Source organism: Carettochelys insculpta, chromosome 2, assembly GCF_033958435.1.
Source record: "Carettochelys insculpta isolate YL-2023 chromosome 2, ASM3395843v1, whole genome shotgun sequence".
Classification (NCBI taxonomy): domain Eukaryota; kingdom Metazoa; phylum Chordata; order Testudines; family Carettochelyidae; genus Carettochelys; species Carettochelys insculpta.
In genome coordinates this window covers 128,529,250-128,546,991 of record NC_134138.1, presented here as the reverse complement: position 1 = coordinate 128,546,991, position 17,742 = coordinate 128,529,250, and the positions used below count along the sequence as shown (strand labels likewise).

The 17,742-nt window shown below is 51.9% G+C and overlaps 1 non-coding gene across 1 annotated transcript; it reads right to left on the bottom strand.

The window, feature by feature from the left end:
• Nucleotides 1-3,328: 3,328 nt before the first annotated feature.
• On the bottom strand, nt 3,329-3,417 carry TRNAY-GUA (transfer RNA tyrosine (anticodon GUA)). The gene is given in 2 exon segments: nt 3,329-3,364; nt 3,381-3,417. It is a non-coding gene; the product is annotated as a tRNA-Tyr (tRNA).
• Between the last annotated feature and the right edge of the window lie 14,325 nt (nt 3,418-17,742).

Sequence of the window (17,742 nt, the reverse complement as noted above, 5' to 3'; positions counted from 1 at the left end):
TCAGGCTTGCGCTCTCCTGGAAGGGAAGCTGCTCCTTTTACTCCCTCCGAGCAGAATCCTCACCCTAAAGCGTCCGGCAGCGCCCCGTTCTGCACAGTCATAAGTCTGTGACGGATGTGGGTGGAGAAGAAAGACACGGCTGTTTGGAGGATGCAGGCATCCATCCTGCTACTTCTCACATGCACAGCGAGCACAGTAGCATTTGAGCTCATCCCCCATGCCTTTTCTGTTGCTTCCTTCCCCTCTCCGACACAAACTGTCAACTCAGCGCAAACCCCTGTCCGCACATCTCTTCGCACCCCTAAAAAGATTGCCTTTGGCCTTGCAGAGCACTTGGGACATGACCTGCACCCAACGCGGACAGGTGACGCGGCAAACTACCCCGCTCCCTTTCTTGTGTGTAAACAAAATACGTCTTTCCTGAGCCCATCAGAGAAATTCAAGCATGCCCCCTGCCTTGCGGACCCACACATCCCTAGCGCCTGATATCGTGACCGCAAGAAGAAGAAAAGCAGGCAAGTAAAGGGGACGCGTCGCCTCCCTGCCCGCCTGTTGGGGGCGTGGGCCAAGAAAAGCAAAGGTTCACGCTGTCTGCGGAGAACCCTGCAGGTCCTTCTGAGAAATTCCACCAGATTCGGATGGTAGCAGTTCTGCGCCAGAAGCCTGTTACGTGCTATGTGCAGTCACGCTTGCCTAAAGAAATCGCAGCTCTCCAAATGTGATGGACCAAAGGCCCAAGGTGACAGAAATGGAACTGCTCGCTCACGCTGCTCCTTGAACTGTGCTCTACGACGCTGAGGAAGGACGGCCGAAAAGTGAGCAAACCGCAGAAACGCGGACGTTGCTTCTCCGTCAAACGTAAGAGCCCGCCATCAGCACCGGAGACGCTCGTTTGACCTCGAAGGAGAAGGGACTGTCGGGGACGGAAGGGCCGTTTCTACTCCCCCTGTGTTCCCCTCCTGCTTGCCACCTGAAAGAAAGTCCTCCCCGGCGCATCTGCCCCCTAGCATCCGCTCCTGCAAAGGGAGCTTTGGGAGTTACGTGCGGACACTGTGTTTTAGCTAGGGTGACCAGATACCGCGTTTTGAAAGGGTCGGTCCTGCATGTGAGCCGTCCTGCGGGTGTCCCGACTTGCCCTGTATTTTCTGTCTCTCCCCTTCCATGTGTACACGTGAGTCCTAATGCTGGCCTCATGCTTGCTTTGCAGCTGCCCATCCAGCAGCGGTGAAAGGTGGGGTGTCCTGTGGATGATGATGGGGGCGAGTGTGCAAGGCTGACGGTTGGGCAAAGCTGCGGCGTGCAGGGCTGGCCGTTCCCCCTGCCGGTCCATCAGTGCAGTGCCTGGTGTGTGCCAGCAGGCTCCTCATCCCTGCCCCGTTTCCAAGCAGCAGTGGTGAGTGTGGAGAGGAGGTGGCCGGTTATGTGGCACCTGTGCTGCCCGCCCACCTGATGTTTACATGCTCTTCCTCTCCAGCTGTGTCCCATCCCTGCTGCTCATCCACATCCTCCCCAGGCGTCTGCAGCAGGATGCGTTCTGCGCCCAGCGCTTGTGCAGAGGATCAGCCCCCGTTCGGAGCAATCAGTTAACCACTAGTCGGGCAGGCTGGCAGGCAGGCAGACCCTTTCCTTTCCCCCACTGCCTCTGCCGGCGTGGTGAAGAGCTGAAGACCCGCTGGCCTGAGGGGGCTGTCCAGGAAGAGCCAATCTCTGCACGCGCCAGAGCCTAGCCACAGGAAGAGTCTGTGCTCCTCGGCTAAGCTCTGGAGCGCTGGGAGCTCTTTGCAGCCTGTTCACGCTCCGCCTCCACAGGCTTTGCGGTAGCCCCCCGGGCAGGGTCTTAGCACCCACTTCATGTGCCAGCCCTGCCTAAGTCTTGCCCCCAGGAAGTTGAGGACTTCTCTGTGTCCGAGGCATCCTCCCCTGCTGAGCCACCTCTGTGGACAGGTGCACTGCAGACTCTGTAGGCAGGCTCCCCCGCAGGGCCGTGATGCACAGTTCACCACGTGTGCTTAACCCCTGCCTGTGCACCGTGTGGCCAGGGGACAAGAGGTGGCTGGGTTATGTCGGTGGCCAGCAGCATCTTGGAGAGGATAGCTGCCTTTCTACGGGCAGGAAGGGACCGGCTGGTTCCGGCCACAGGCTAGCGGGAGGAGGGAGAGTAAGGGGAAGAGACGACCTCTTGAAAGCCGTGAGCCGAGTCATGCCTGTCGTCCCCCTCCGCCCGCCTGCATCTGGAAGCCCTCCCCTGTTGCCTTAACTCCCGCGCAGTGGAAGAAGGCTACGGCTGGCCATGTTGTGGTGTGAACCTTGACAGAAATCTGGGGAGAGAGGCCTGTGACCCTACGTGCCGCCCACATGTTGTCTCAAGAAGACGCAGCACCAGGTCCTAGAGAGGCGGGTCTGTCCTGGGAGCCCAGGTGGGCATGGAGGGTGAAGAGCACTGGACAGGGAGGGTTGGGTCAGGCCAGTCGGCGAGCCGCATCTTGATGTGCGAGAGGTGTACGGGAGTGCGTGTGTGTTTGTATGCGTGTGTGAGGCCCCTCCCTGCGCCAGCCGTAGAGATCAGAAGGTAAAGAAAGAGGCTCCAGCTGCTCAGCTTTTCTTTTTAATAGGGTCTCGGTGAACTCGATGTTAATTTGAACTTTTGTACCGCATAGTACTGCTTGCTGTTGAACTTGCTTGATTAGAAGTAACTGGAGCAGGTGTCCCATATTCAGCAGAGGGAAATACGGTCACGCTAGTGTTATGTGGAAGGCGCCCTGCCAGCAGGGGGCTAAATGGTACTTGTGAGGCCCGAGGTCGACAGCTGGATGCGTAGGCAGGGAGCGCGGGAGGTGAAGAAAAGGAAGTGTGCCGATCAAGCGATAAACAGTGGCCTTGGTATTTGGAAGCAGGTGTGGTGGATGAAAGTAGTAGGAAGTGGTGCTTCCAATAGAGCACATTACCAGCGGCCAGCCTTGCACGCGCGGAGTCAAACATGGCAGTGGCCAGCAGGGGAGCTCTAAGGCCTTGTCCACGCTCAGTCCCCACCTCCAATGGAACCTACGGAAGCTCAGCTGCGCAAATGGCGTAGCTGAGGTCGGCGTACTTGCCGCCCTATGGTGTGTGCAGTAAGGCCAGCGGGGGCTGCTCTCCCATTGACTCTGGCTAGTTTTCTCACCCTGGTGGAGTATCGGAGGCGACGGGAGAGCGCTCGGAGATCAATTTATCGCGCCTAAGGAAACGGGATAAATCCAGCGCCGGCAGAGCGATCGCTGCAGCGTTGATCCACCGCGCGATGAAGAGAAGGCCTAAAGAAGAGGCTGTACTGACGGAAACAAAAGCCCACTCCTTCGAGCCGGAGTTGAACCAGCGACCTAAGGATAGCCAAGGAAAGAAGACTACAGTCCTCCGCTCTACCAGCTGAGCTATCGAAGGAGCCCAGCAAGGAGGCTGTCCAAGTGACTCAAAGTGCCAGGGAGGAAGAAGTCCCTCTGGCACTAAGAGCTAATTATAGGCTTGCCTGTGCCCCGCCCTCGGACAGGAACGAGCCACAGACACGTAGCTCTCCCATCCTCATGGCTGCCTCAGCTGTGGGCAGCTGCCTAGGAAGAAGGGAAGCCAAGGGTGGGTGACGCCAGCCCTGCCTGCTGGCTGGGATACCGCAACTTCTTGCCCCGGCCCTCGCTGACCCGCAAGGGCCCTGAGATCGTCTCGAGCAGGCGCAGCACACTGTACGCACCGCCCCACCCCTCCGCGCCCCCCATTCTGGCGCAGAAGAGGGAAGTAGGAGCAACGGCAAACGTGTCTGACGCCGGATCCTTCTGCCCGGCTCGAAAGGACGCTTGAAGTCATGACATTTTTTCAGTCCATTGCCCTTCGCCTTCCTGTGTGACCGACACATTCCTGCTTTCACAGCTGACTCGGCTTCCCAGGCCTCTACCTGAGGACAACACACACAAGGAGCCTTTGAAATGATAAGAACTCAGGCTTGCGCTCTCCTGGAAGGGAAGCTGCTCCTTTTACTCCCTCCGAGCAGAATCCTCACCCTAAAGCGTCCGGCAGCGCCCCGTTCTGCACAGTCATAAGTCTGTGACGGATGTGGGTGGAGAAGAAAGACACGGCTGTTTGGAGGATGCAGGCATCCATCCTGCTACTTCTCACATGCACAGCGAGCACAGTAGCATTTGAGCTCATCCCCCATGCCTTTTCTGTTGCTTCCTTCCCCTCTCAGACACAAACTGTGAACTCAGCGCAAACCCCTGTCCGCACATCTCTTCGCACCCCTAAAAAGATTACCTTTGGCCTTGCAGAGCACTTGGGACATGACCTGCACCCAACGCGGACAGGTGACGTGGCAAACTACCCTTCTCCGTTTCTTTTGTGTAAACAAAATACATCTTTCCTGAGCCCAGCAGAGAAATTCAAACATGCCCCCTGCCTTGCGGACCCACACATCCCTAGCGCCTGATATCGTGACCGCAAGAAGAAGAAAAGCAGGCAAGTAAAGGGGACGCGTCGCCTCCCTGCCCGCCTGTTGGGGGCGCGGGCTAAGAAAAGCAAAGGTTCACGCTGTCTGCAGAGAACCCTGCAGGTCCTTCTGAGAAATTCCACCAGATTCGGATGGTAGCAGTTCTGCGCCAGAAGCCTGTTACGTGCTATGTGCAGTCACGCTTGCCTAAAGAAATCGCAGCTCTCCAAATGTGATGGACCAAAGGCCCAAGGTGACAGAAATGGAACTGCTCACTCACGCTGCTCCTTGAACTGTGCTCTACGACGCTGAGGAAGGACGGCCGAAAAGTGAGCAAACCGCAGAAACGCGGACGTTGCTTCTCCGTCAAACATAAGAGCCCGCCATCAGCACCGGAGACGCTCGTTTGACCTCGAAGGAGAAGGGACTGTCAGGGACGGAAGGGCCGTTTCTACTCCCCCTGTGTTCCCCTCCTGCTTGCCACCTGAAAGAAAGTCCTCCCCGGCGCATCTGCCCCCTAGCATCCGCTCCTGCAAAGGGAGCTTTGGGCGTTACGTGCGGACACTGTGTTTTAGCTAGGGTGACCAGATATCGCGTTTTGAAAGGGTCGGTCTTGTATGTGAGCCCTCCTGCGGGTGTCCCAACTTGCCCTGTATTTTCTGTCTCTCCCCTTCCATGTGTACACGTGAGTCCTAATGCTGGCCTCATGCTTGCTTTGCAGCTGCCCGTCCAGCAGCGGTGAAAGGTGGGGTCTCCTGTGGATGATGATGGGGGTGAGTGTGCAAGGCTGATGGTGGGGCAGGGAGGTCCAGGAAATCCCAGATCTGCAAATGTGATGTACCAATACCTGGGTTTGATTCTGGTCGAAAGTGTGCAGACTTATGAACTGGTGTTGGCAGTAGTAGGCCACATTCACCACCATAGACAGCGGAATTTTGATGTCCTCGACCTCAGGCTCCTATTGGGAGAATGTAAGTTCTTGCCTCCTTCCAGTGGCAGAGTGTGGTGTTGTGGAAGGCCAGTGTGTTATTGGGCTTTCCCAACCAGTTCATGTAGATGTCCATTAAGTATTCCCAATGGTCCACCAGGGGCTGCAGCATGTTCAGTTCCTAGCTCTTCTTGTTAATATGGAAGTCTGCTCTACGACCCAGTGCACAGATGCTCATATAGGTGCTGTCAATGGTGCCAAAAAAGTAGGGAAGGCAGGGCCAGTGAACCAGGTGACAGACTCATCCAGGTCTCCAACAAGGATGACCCTCCAGAAGAGGATTTTGTTGATTACGCTCACCACCTGCATGGGGTGGAGGGTGAACACACTCATGAGTGGATGAAGCAGTGTCCCTTGCCCCAGCAAGCTCTCCTGGCCCCCTTTTCCTCCAACCATGAGGCTGTCCCCCAAGCAAGAGGCTTGTGTGGGGTTGGGGCAGTTTGTTCTCTGTAGGATAGGCCTGGCTCTGACCCTTGACCTAACCCCTTGCACCTCCAACCCTGGCCCTGAGGGTCCCCCTTGCTCAGGAGCCTCCTCTCCTCTCTTTTTGCTGGGACTGTGAGCCCAGTGTGCCATACCTCCATGAGGACAGCCCTGACTGTCGACTTGCCCACCTTGAATTGTTGTCTCAAAGAGTGGCAGCTGTCCATGGATGCCAGCTTCCACATTGTGATGGCAACCCACTTTTCGTTGGGGTGGAGTGGGCCACATGCAGGTGTCCTGGTGTTGGAAGGCAGGGATGAACCAGGTGCAGAGCTCCAGAAATGTCTCCTTCCTTATGCAGAAGTTCTGGAGTTGTCCCACTCACCCATCTGCATGTTGTCCCACTCACCCATCACCAGTCCCACCATTCAGAACTGGTAGGGTTGCTCCAAAAGTGCCTGATCTCCTGGGGAGGTGGGTGGGGTGCAGCCAGGGCCCTGGGAGCGGGGGTTGGGCTCCTTGGCACCAGTGGGAGGTCTCTGCAATCAGAGGAGATGGAGGGCATCTGAAATCACCATTGCCAGCAGTCTGATCACAGTGTGGGTCTGGTGCCAGCCTGGGAGCTATTGTGGGTCTATAGCTCACAGCTTCTGGTCCCTGCACCAGCTCTACTGTGCTTTGTGCAGCAAGGCTGGCCTCAGCAAGTGCAGGGAGCGGGCGTTTGGGAAGGGCCTTTTAAGGGAGCACCTGGCTGGGAGTTCCTGGAAGGGCTGGCTGCCTATGCAACCCCATCCATGAAGTCTCCTGGCCCATTCTTTCGAAAGAGCAGCCAAGGCTGTGTGGCCACTCTCTATCAAAAGAACAGATTGCCTTTTCAACCCACTTTTTGTGTGTGGCTACAATATTGAAAGAAGCTTTTTCAGAAGAGATTTTCTCGAAGATCTTCTTTCAAATAATTGCTGTAGTGTAGACATAGCCCAAATGTGATGGATCAAAGCCCCAGACTGACACAAATGGAACTGCTCCCTCACACTGCTCCTTTTACTGTGCTCTGATCCATAATTACCTGGTTTTAAAGGCAAACTCATTACTTGTGGTGGTGGAATGCATGATTTTTGAATATTTGGCATAGATAATAATATAAAAGTGACTTTAAATGTCAGTTTCACTCTTTTGAAAGGTGATTTTCTAGTTTATTCTTTGTAGTGTTGGCAGTGGGTCCTTGAGGATGTCAGCTATCCCACACAAGTGCCTTCCCACAGAAGTGCCACGGAACCCCCTGCTTGTTCCATGTTATCCTGTCAAAAAATATGGTTAGGTTGTTTGACATGGTTTGTACTTCACAAATCTATCTGGACTCTTCCATATTGTTTTACTATTTTCTTTGTATTTTCAAACTGATTTCTTGATTATTTGTTCCATTATCTTTTGAGGACTCAGTGGTTCACATTCAAGTAGTTTTCATGTTTATTTAAGAGAATTACGTATTATCTGGCCTCACAATTAATTTTAGTTGCTCTCCATCATTATATTATGATGGGAACATCTTCAGAAGTTGTAGCAATTGTGAGAATGGGTGTGTAGACAAGATTGAACATTTTGTGGCATGAAAAATTGTGGATGAAGTCTATGAGACAGGCCAAAAACTAAAGGAAGCACATGGCATCTCTATGTTAGCTAAAACCAGTGTGACTTCAGAGAAGGGAGGGAAAATGAAAAAAATCTTCAGCTTTCACCTTCACTGCAAACAATTTTAAAAAATCTTGAGGAAGAACCCAACAACAGAGGCCATTGTTTGTAAAATTTTGAACCACCTGGGCTGAAAATTTTTGATATATTTGTCTGTATACTCATCTCGGAAGGCAATAAGCTCTTGACAAAGGCTACACCTACACTTGAGAGTTTTGTAGCCCAAACAGGCTTTGTCGATTAAAACTCACGGAGCATTTACACACAAAATGCATTTTGTTGACAGAAACTTTTGCCAAAAAATCTGTGTAGACACTGGGGGGTGGGGGGTGGGGGCGCTTCTGTTGACAGAGCAGATCAAAAGATTTATCAAGTTTTATGTGTACTCACAGTATGTCAACAGAAGTTTGTCAGAAAATCTCTCCTGACAGTAATTTCCGTGGACAGATGCTTCTCATGTACACATAGCCAAAGACTTTAGCAAAGATTGTAGAGGTGTATGCTGTTCTATCACAGCAGATCAGCTCTAGAGAGATTTAAGTGGAAACGGATAAGTGACTTACACCCCACATTCTTTGTAGAAATATACCCGTGAATATCACGTAATATGCTTTATGCAAAATAGTTCATATAACATTATTGTAAAACTTGTAATCCACTGAATGTATATATTCTATTTGTATACGTGTACCATTACTGTATCTGAAATAAGTGATATTGACTCTTTATTATCAATGTATTCGTGTTGGGAATGACCTATTTTCAGCTCCTCAAGAACCATGAAGAAGCCAGACATGTAGCTAATAACCCATTAGCAAGAGAAAATTGAGGGCGGGGAGAACTGTCTTCTTGCTGAATGCAACAAAGATATGTGTCAGTTGCTACGTCTACACGTGCACACTACATCGAAATATCTTATTTCGATGTAGCGACATCGAAATAGTCTATTTCGATGAATAACGTCTACACGTCCTCCAGGGCTGGCAACGTCGACGTTCAACTTTGACGTTGGGCAGCACCACATCGAAATAGGCGCTGCGAGGGAACGTCTACATGCCAGAGTAGCACACATCGAAATAAGGGATCCAGGAACAGCTGCAGACAGGGTCACAGAGCGGACTCAACAGTAAGCCGCTCCCTTAAAGGGCCCCTCCCAGACACAGTTGCACTAAACAACACAAGATCCACAGAGCCGACAACTGGTTGCAGACCCTGTGCATGCAGCATGGATCCCCACCTGCCACAGCAGCAGCCAGAAGCCCTGGGCTAAGGGCTGCTGCACACGGTGACCATAGAGCCCCGCAGGGGCTGGAGAGAGAGCGTCTCTCAACCCCTCAGCTGATGGCTGCCATGGCAGACCCCGCTATTTCGATGTTGCGGGACACAGATTGTCGACACATGCCCTACTTCGACGTTCAGCTTTGAAGTAGGGCACTATTCCCATCCCCTCATGGGGTTAGCGACTTCGACATCTTGCTGCCTAACGTCGATTTCAACTTCGAAATAGCGCCCAACATGTGTAGCCGTGACGGGCGCTATTTTGAAGTTGGCGCTGCTACTTCGAAGTAGCATGCATGTGTAGATGCGGCCTATGGCTCCACCTACACTAGCCGGCTACTTTGAAGTTGCCAGCACAACGCCGAAATAGCATGCGTCGCGTCTACACGCGCCGTGTGCTATTTCAACGTTCAAATCAACATTAAGCAGCGAGATGTCAAAATTGCTATTCCCATCAGAAGATGGGAATAGCGCCCTACTTCGACGTTGAACATCGAAGGAGGGTGTATGTAGACGATCCGCGTCCCGCTACTTTGAAATAGCAGGGTCCACCATGGTGCAAATCAGCTGAGGGGTTGAGATGTGCTGGTCATCCCCTGCGGGGCTCTATGATCTCTGTGCCCAGTGGCTCCTAAAGCTTCCTAAAGCTACCCGGAAACCCCGTAGCAGGAAGCTGACAGCGTGGACGCAGCAGCCGTGCCACGAGGTGTCCCTGCACAGCCCAGAGGGACACCATGGCAACCAGCCAGCCTCCTGAGCACCCCCAGAGCTCCCCCTCCAGGCCGTCCCAGGGATCCCAGGCCTCCAGCTAGCGGGGTAGGAAGCGGGGCCCCTCCTGGACTGACCCTGAGCTCCGTGACCTGCTGGGGCTCTGGGGTGAGGAGGAGGTGCTGTACATCATGGGGAGCAAGCGGCGGAATGTGGAGGTGTTCGCCCGGCTGGCTGAGGGCCTGGCTGCTCAGGATCACCCTGCCCGCGTGCCTGACCATGTCAGGAGTAAGGTCAAGGAGTTGCGGCAGGGTTACGCCCGGGCCCAGGACTCAGCCAGCCGGTCTGGGGCTGCCCCTGCCGCTTGCCCCTATTACCGGGAGCTCAGGGCTATCCTGGGCCCCCGGGGCACCTCCTCCTCACCCCATCCCCAAGCCACCCTTGACACCACGGCCGACGAGCCCCAGCCGGCCTCGGAGCCAGGGTCAGGTCTGGAGGCCAGCCCTGCCCCCCGCAGGGCTAGAGCCGGGACCCTCCACCCCAGACACCGAGTGGTCCAATGAGGAGGGGGAACTCATGCTGGACATCCCATCCCACAGCTCCAGCTGGGTGTCTGCTAGATGGGCATCTCCTGATCCTGGCAGTGCACAGTCAGGTACTTACCCCACAGGGCACAGACCTCCTGAGCATGGGGCGAGGGCACCACTTGACCGGCGTCCCCACACATCCCCACAACACCCCAGCCTGCCATGGCCCGGGCACACCACGGCACAGGGACGGTGCCACAGCCACCAGTGCCCAGCAGCACCTCCACCCATGGACAGTGCCGTGCCCCACCCCCGGTGGGAGGGGAGTGGGGCAGACCACTGGAAGGGGCCACCCACAGGATCACTGCACGCACCAATGGGGGATGGATGCGGGGGGACACAGGCCCTTGGGGGAATGGGGGGGGTGGGTCACGGGTCAAGGCTGGGTACTCACAGCCTCCCTTCCCCCTTTCCCCCTATTTCTGCAGCCACACCATCCGTGGTCACAGACAGCCCTCCGAGACCACTGGACCACCAACACCGGGGGTCACCGCCTGCCCTGGGACAGGCCCACCCCTGCCGGGGCCACCACCACACCACATATGACCCCGAGGTGGCTGCGGCCCTTTGGTGCCAGGCAGACCTCATGGAGCAGAGGCTCCAATTTGAGGAGCGGGAGGCCGCCTGGTGCTGGGAGGCCTGGAGGGAGTTTATGGCCACCTTCAACTGGGTGGCTGACACCTTTGAGGAGCTGGTGGCCCATCTGCCCTCCCCGATGTCCTCCCTGCTGCCCTCCCCACCACCCCGCCTGCTGATGTCCTGCCTGCTGCCCCACCTGATGTCCCACCTGCTGCCCCACCCACCAGCTCCTCAGGGCAGAAGCCACCCAGGGCCGAGAACCCGCCTTAGCCATACCTCCCCATCCTCCCGGCCCCCAGCCGGCCTCGCTGGGGACCCCAGCTGAGAGGGGGACCAGCCAGCTGAACGCGGCGGGGCTCGTTCCTTTCCACCCCCGCCCCAGAATGATGGGCCGATGTGTGGCCTCCCCACATCTCCCCCCTGTACATAGTTGTACCCACCCTTTATATAGTTATTTATAGTTGACCCCCCTGTACATAGTTTATTAGAGATGTCCCCACTTGTATATAGTTATTATTTTCATTTAATCTGTTTTATTTGCTAATATTATATGCTGAAAAGAGGTGACATTTTTGTTCCTGTAAATAATTATAGTTTTATTTTTCCAAAAACCTGTCCCCCATGTGCTTTTGGCGAGGGTGGCGTGTGGGTGCTGGGGTGGGGTGCAGGGATGGCCAGGGGGTCGCTCACTGGGCCCCCTGGTCAAAGTACTCCCTTAGGGCCTCCCAGACCCAGACCCCATCCTGGTGGGCCTGGCAGCTCGAGGCGGCGGCTGGCTGGGGGGTAGGCTATTGAGGCCTCCTGTGCCCAGCCCTGCATGAAGGCCTCCCCCTTGCTTTCCACCAGGTTGTGGAGTGTGCAGCAGGCCCCCACAACCTGGGGGATGTTTGGGAGGCCCAGGTCTAGGAGTGCCAGGAGGCAACGCCAGCGGCCTTTCAGGTGCCTGAAGGCTCGCTCGACCACTTGTCGGGCATGGTTGAGTCGGGCATTGTAGTGCTCCTGGCTATCAGTGAGGTGGCCTGTATAGGGCCGCATAAGCCAGGGCTGGAGGGGGTATGCCACATCCCCCACAAGGCAGAGGGGTACGATGTAGGTCCCCACCTGCAGTCAGTGGCATAGTCCCAAATTCCGGAAAACATGGGCATCGTGGGTAGAGCCAGGCCAGCCCACGTAGATATCCTGGAAGCGGCCACGGCTGTCGACCATGGCCTCCAGGACCATAGAGTGGTAGCCCTTCCTGTTGATGTAGCGGCCACCACTGTGGTCTGGGGCATGGATGGGGATGTGGGTCCCATCAAGGGCTCCAAACAGCTGGGGAATCCCATGGCGGTGAATCCCTTGACGGCCACATCCAGGTCCCCAACTCGGACAACCCTCTTCAGCAGCAGGGCACTGAGTGCACCCACCACCTTTGGGGAGGGAACATGGGTGCCTGTGAGGATTTGCAGAGTGTGACCCCCCTCACCCAGGCCCCCCTACCCAGGCCCCCCTCCCCAGGCGGTTCAGCCCCAGGCCTCCTCACCTCCATGAGGACAGCCCCAACTGTGGCCTTTCCCACTCCAAACTGCTGTCCCATGGACTGGTATCTGTCTGGAGTGCCCAGCTTCCAGATAGCTATTGCGACCCTCTTCTCGACGAGGAGGGTGCGCCGCATCCGGGTGTTGTGGTGCCTGAGTGCGGGGGTGAGCCACTGGCAGAGCTCCAGGAAGGTCTGCCGGCTCATGTGGAAGTTCCGCAGCCACTGGTCATCATTCCATTCCCCCATAACCAGGTGCTCCCACCACTCGGTGCTGGAGGGGTAGCTCCAAAGTCAGCAGGGCACCCGGCGGATGGGGGGAGGAGGAGGGCCCGATGGTCGGGGTGTCTCCTGGTGCTCCTGGGGAGGGCTCCCATTCCAGAAGCTGCTGGGCGGCTGCCCAGGCAGCATCTAGGAGGGTGCCTGCTCCACGGGAGGCGGCTGGGAGGGCTTCCAGCTGCTGCTGGACGTCCATGTCTGCAGGCTCGAGGTCTGCGAGGCTTGTATCACCAACGCAGGGCTGCTCATATGGTGCACGCCGAGTGTGTCTGGGAGGGGCCCTTTAAGGGAACAGCTTGCAGCTGCCCCAGAAGGGCTTGTGTGCTCTGTGACCCGGTCCGCGGGCTTTCCTGGCCCCTCATTTTGAAAGAGGGGGCTGGTATGTGTGGACTGTCCACGTTTCCTTCCGGGGCAGCTCTTTTCGACATTCCCCGGTGCTACTTCGATGTTGAACGTCTACGTTGCCAGCCCTGGAGGACATGTAGATGATAATCATTGAAGTAGCCTATTTCGATGTTCTTACTTCTAAATAAACTACTTCGACGTAGTGTCCTAGTGTAGATGTAGCCTATGTCACCTGATGCTGAAATCCACCTTGAATTTTGTACTTTTCCAAAGAAGTGTTAGGGAATTGAACACAGACCCCTTGCCCTAGGGATATTCTATATAATGCAAGAGAAATAAACAATACTTGCCCTCAGCTTGCTTTACAGACTGCCTCACCACCTGAGAGGATGCATGAAAACACCTGGAAACAAAATAACAGTAATGACAGTAGAACATGATGTAGTAGATTGGTGGGGAGCTAGTCTACAGAAGCTAATCCACCCTGCACTGGACAGGAAAGGATGGAAGGAAATAGTGAGGGAGGCATTGGACACCAACAGGCGCTGAGCCCATGGTTGTTGATAATAATGATGCCAGTAGAACAGCTGGACCCATTTCAGAAAGGACATCGCTGACATTTGATCTGTCTGCTATCACTTGTAATCACTTAAATTCTACTTCTTATACTTAATAAAATCATTTTTATTATTAAAACCAGTGTAAATAATTGTTATTTGGAAAGTGGCAGGCAGTGGGGAGCAACAGCTATGCATATCTCTCTTTCATAGTTAAAGAAGATGAACAATTTATGAGCTTTTTCTCTGTAACATTTTTATACACGGTGGCTACATCCACACAAGAAGCATCTGTTGCCAGAAGTGACTTGTTGGAAGGGATTTCCCGGCAAAACTTCTGTTGACAGATTGTGTCTACACATAAAAGTGGATCGAAAGAACAATCCGCTCTGTCGACAGAGAGCAGCCATACTGCCCATCCCTCTCTTGACAGAATGGCCAACTGGAAACTGCAAATTGCACAGGGCTACCCAGTGAACCAGAAGCCCTGCCTGTTGACAGAGGGCCCCTGTTGCATCTACACAGCTTTCTCGTCAACAGAAAACTGTAGAGAAAGGTGTTAAACCTGAATGCAGAGAGATATAACACTGTAGATGGTTGTGCTGAGTTTTGTCGACAGACTGTTGACAAAGCACACTTTGCGTGTACATACTCCATGGGTATTTCTGACAAAAGCCCAGCTTTGCCAGAAAAATCTTCTCATGTAGACATAGTAAGATGGGTTTATTTGGGGTTTTGGTCCCACTGGGGCTCTGCACCTTGGTGTTGTATCAAGTCCCTGTGGCTGAGCCTTCTCAGCGCTGATCTGATCTCAGTATCCATTTTGTTCAGCTGTGACCCCGACTCCGTGCCTTTTGGTGGAGGAGACTGGAGTGTCTGACTCAGCATGGCATGGTAGTGGGTCACCTTGGAGGGCAGCTGGGTGGGCTCAGTAGTAAATCAGCACATGAAGTGACAGTCTTAAGGGTATCTTTCTGACTGAACCAGTCACAGGCTACATAAATTCCTGCATTTTAGAAAGAGACCACTAGATTTTTTAGTTAACCTCTTCTACAACACAGGCCTTTGAATTCCATCCAGTTATACTCATGGTGAGTCCAATAACTTGTGTTTGAACAAAGCATATCTTATAGAAAAATATTTAGTTTGGATCCGAAGACATCAAGAGATGGAGAATTTATCTTTTTGCTTGGTAGTTTGTTTCAGTGATCAGTCACTCTCTCAGATAAACCATGCCCTTTATTTCTAACTTGAATTTGCCAGGCTTTAACTTCCAGCCACTGGCTTTTCTTATGACTTTTTCCATCGTATACTTTCCCCAAACTCTGAGGGGATGGAGCTGTGGAATTTCTCAAGTCCCTCCATTCCCACATATGACAACAGCTTGCTCCTTTACTGTTCTCAGCTTACGGGGGCAGAGAGAGGACTGGTAATATATAGAAGGATACATTCAAATTTTGCAATGTGTGAGGGGTTTTTTAAAGCCTTTTTTGTTTGGATGTTTATCCAATGGATAAAGTATACAGAGCTGTTCCTAGAATATGTTGAATTGGGTGAAGAGTCCACAGTGCTTTGAGGGCCCCTGCACATCAGTGTGTATGTGCTGTATGGGGCTCAGACTCAGTTTCCAGCAGCAGCTGCAACAACCCTAGCCAGCCCTGGACTCCTCTGCTCCACTGGCTCCTGGTGTCACCCAGTGCCACATTGGCTGCTAGCATCCTAGCACTGCAGGACATGCCACTGACTGGCTGACACCAGCTATTTCCCTTCTGCCCCAGATCCCTCCATTTTCTGGGACCTCCCAGCACAGGGTGCCCGCTCAACTCTAGCACAGGTGCCACCCTGTGTCCCTCATTCCCCCCAGCATTGGTGCCTCCTCCCCACACAAGATATCACTTGTATAAAAATATTTACAGAGAGGGATCCATAGAGACCGATTTGCCCTGGGTCTTGCATCCCCTGTAGAATGGCACTGCAAGTGTAATGTATCACAGTCACATGGCTAAAAATGAATTAGCAAAATTATCAATATACTCCCAACTATAAATATACATAGTTATGAAAATGTATGAGGTCTCAAACGTTTCTCGTTCTGTAAAGGGAACAATGAGGAGTACACTAATTATGTAGACATTTATACAGGAAGAAAATTGAAGAGTCTGCTGTTCGTATATGGTTCTCCAGCACTAAATAGAGAACAATATGTGTGCGTTATTTCCCTCCCCTAACCCCACTCCTCCTCCCTTGAGATAATACATTTAGAGAAAAGGCAGCACCTGAATATAATTTTAAGTAGTCTTGCAGGAACAGTGATAAATATTTGATGGGTCTGAGCAAACATCAAACATGCTTTTGTACCCTGTGAAGAACTATAATAATGTTTTTACCACAAATAGAAGAAGTCAAACAGTAAATTTACACTCCCATCTAAAATACATGACTGACTTACTTATTAAAACAGCTACATCTCTAGAAGAAATAACAGCATTCCACAGATATCAAATGCCAAATTTCACTTGTTTGAAATGTCTGCATATCTGGAGCAGTATTATACAGATACCACTATAAAATGCACACAGGATATTGCTGAAGTCAAAGGCATCATAGGCTTTCTTTTCTAAATTATCTTTCTTATCTTTTCTCTCACTTGTGGCAGTGCAGTTCTATAAATAGAGGGCAGAAATATGAAAATAGGTCTTTTTTTACCCAAACAAAAAAATGAGTGGGTATACTTTCAATGAAATAATCTAATCTTAGGAGAACGAAAGCTTTCAGTTGCCTTTTCTGCTTCATGAACATAATGGCATGATTATTTCCAAGTGGTACCTATTATCTTTCAGTTCCCAATGGTAACTACACTTCTGGGTTACAGAATTCACCTTTATCAACAATTAGGGAATGAATGAGTAATGAATGAAAATTCAACCCATCTTTTTATCAGCATATTATCTAACTAAAGAACCAGCCTCGTTGGTTCATAATCCCATCAACCTATACTACAGCTAAGAGCAGAAGCTGTTACTCAGAGAGCAGAATGAAACTGGGACCTCTGTTAAAAATGCATAGGTTTGCAGAACATAAAAGTATACATTGTGCTAACTGCAATGCATTCTGCCAGCTGTCGTTTTTGTTTTTGTTTGTTTTGTTTTGTTTTGTTTTTAATGCTGCGGGTATTACTAAAAGCTTAGGTATGGGATGATATGGTTGTATAAAGTAATTGTGAATGTAAAAATAAACAGAATTCCCCAATGGAGAATAAGTAGTGGTCCATTTAACGTGTTGCAGTATTTCATGACCTATACATTACATTATTTAAAGTGCACTTACTGTACCTTAAGCACATTTATGCTGTCTGTCTGACAGATCATAGGGCACAGTTTTTCATATTCCAATAATTCTTTAATATTATAATAGGCTGCATCTACATTAGCAAGTTCTTTTGAAAAAAAATGCCTTTTCTGAAAGAACCCACGGAGTGTCTGCAAACAAAATGCGCTCTTTCATTCTGAAATCAAAAGAATGCAGCACTTTTTCCAGCGGCCTCTCTTCTCTCCCAGATGAGGAACAACACCTTTTTTCAAAAGAGTCTTTTGGGAAAAAACACACGTTTGGATACCACAGGGAACAGTTTTTCAAAAGAGCAGTCCTTATGGCGCCATATATTCAATCTCCAGCCCATGCTTTTGAAAGAGTGGGGGCTGTGTGGATGCTCTGTATTGAAAGAGCAGAATGATTTTTTTATCTGCTTTTTTTTTTGTGTGGAGACAGTCTTTCAAAAGAAGTTTTTTCAGAAGAGATCTTCCAGAAGAACTTCTTTTGAAAGATCACTGTTATGTACATGTAGCCAAAGTGAACTATCTTTATTACAATAGGCTATGTCTGGACTAGAAGCATCTGTTGACAGAAGTTGCTGTCGAGAGGGAAATCTCAACAGAACACCTGCCAACAAATTGCTTTCACACACAATTTGCTCTGTCGACAGAGAACTTCCAGACTGCACTGCCCTCTGGTGCCAGAAAGCAGAATAGCAGCTCTGCAAAAAGGGCTGCCCGGCAACTGGAAGCCCTCTCTGTCGACAAAAGTGTCTACACTGAACTGGGCTGTGGTCACACTTGGCCAAAATTCAGAAATGGCCATGCTAATAACCAAATCGAAGAATACTAATGAGGCACTGAAATACATATTCAATGCCTCATTAGCCTGCAGTTGGCCACGGCACTTTGAAAGTGTAACATTTTGTTCGTGCGCAGCTTGGCTACACGGGGGCTACACTAGCCCCCCCATCTTCGAAAGGGGGATGCTAATGAGACACTTTGGGATATGCTGACGAGGTGCTGCAATAA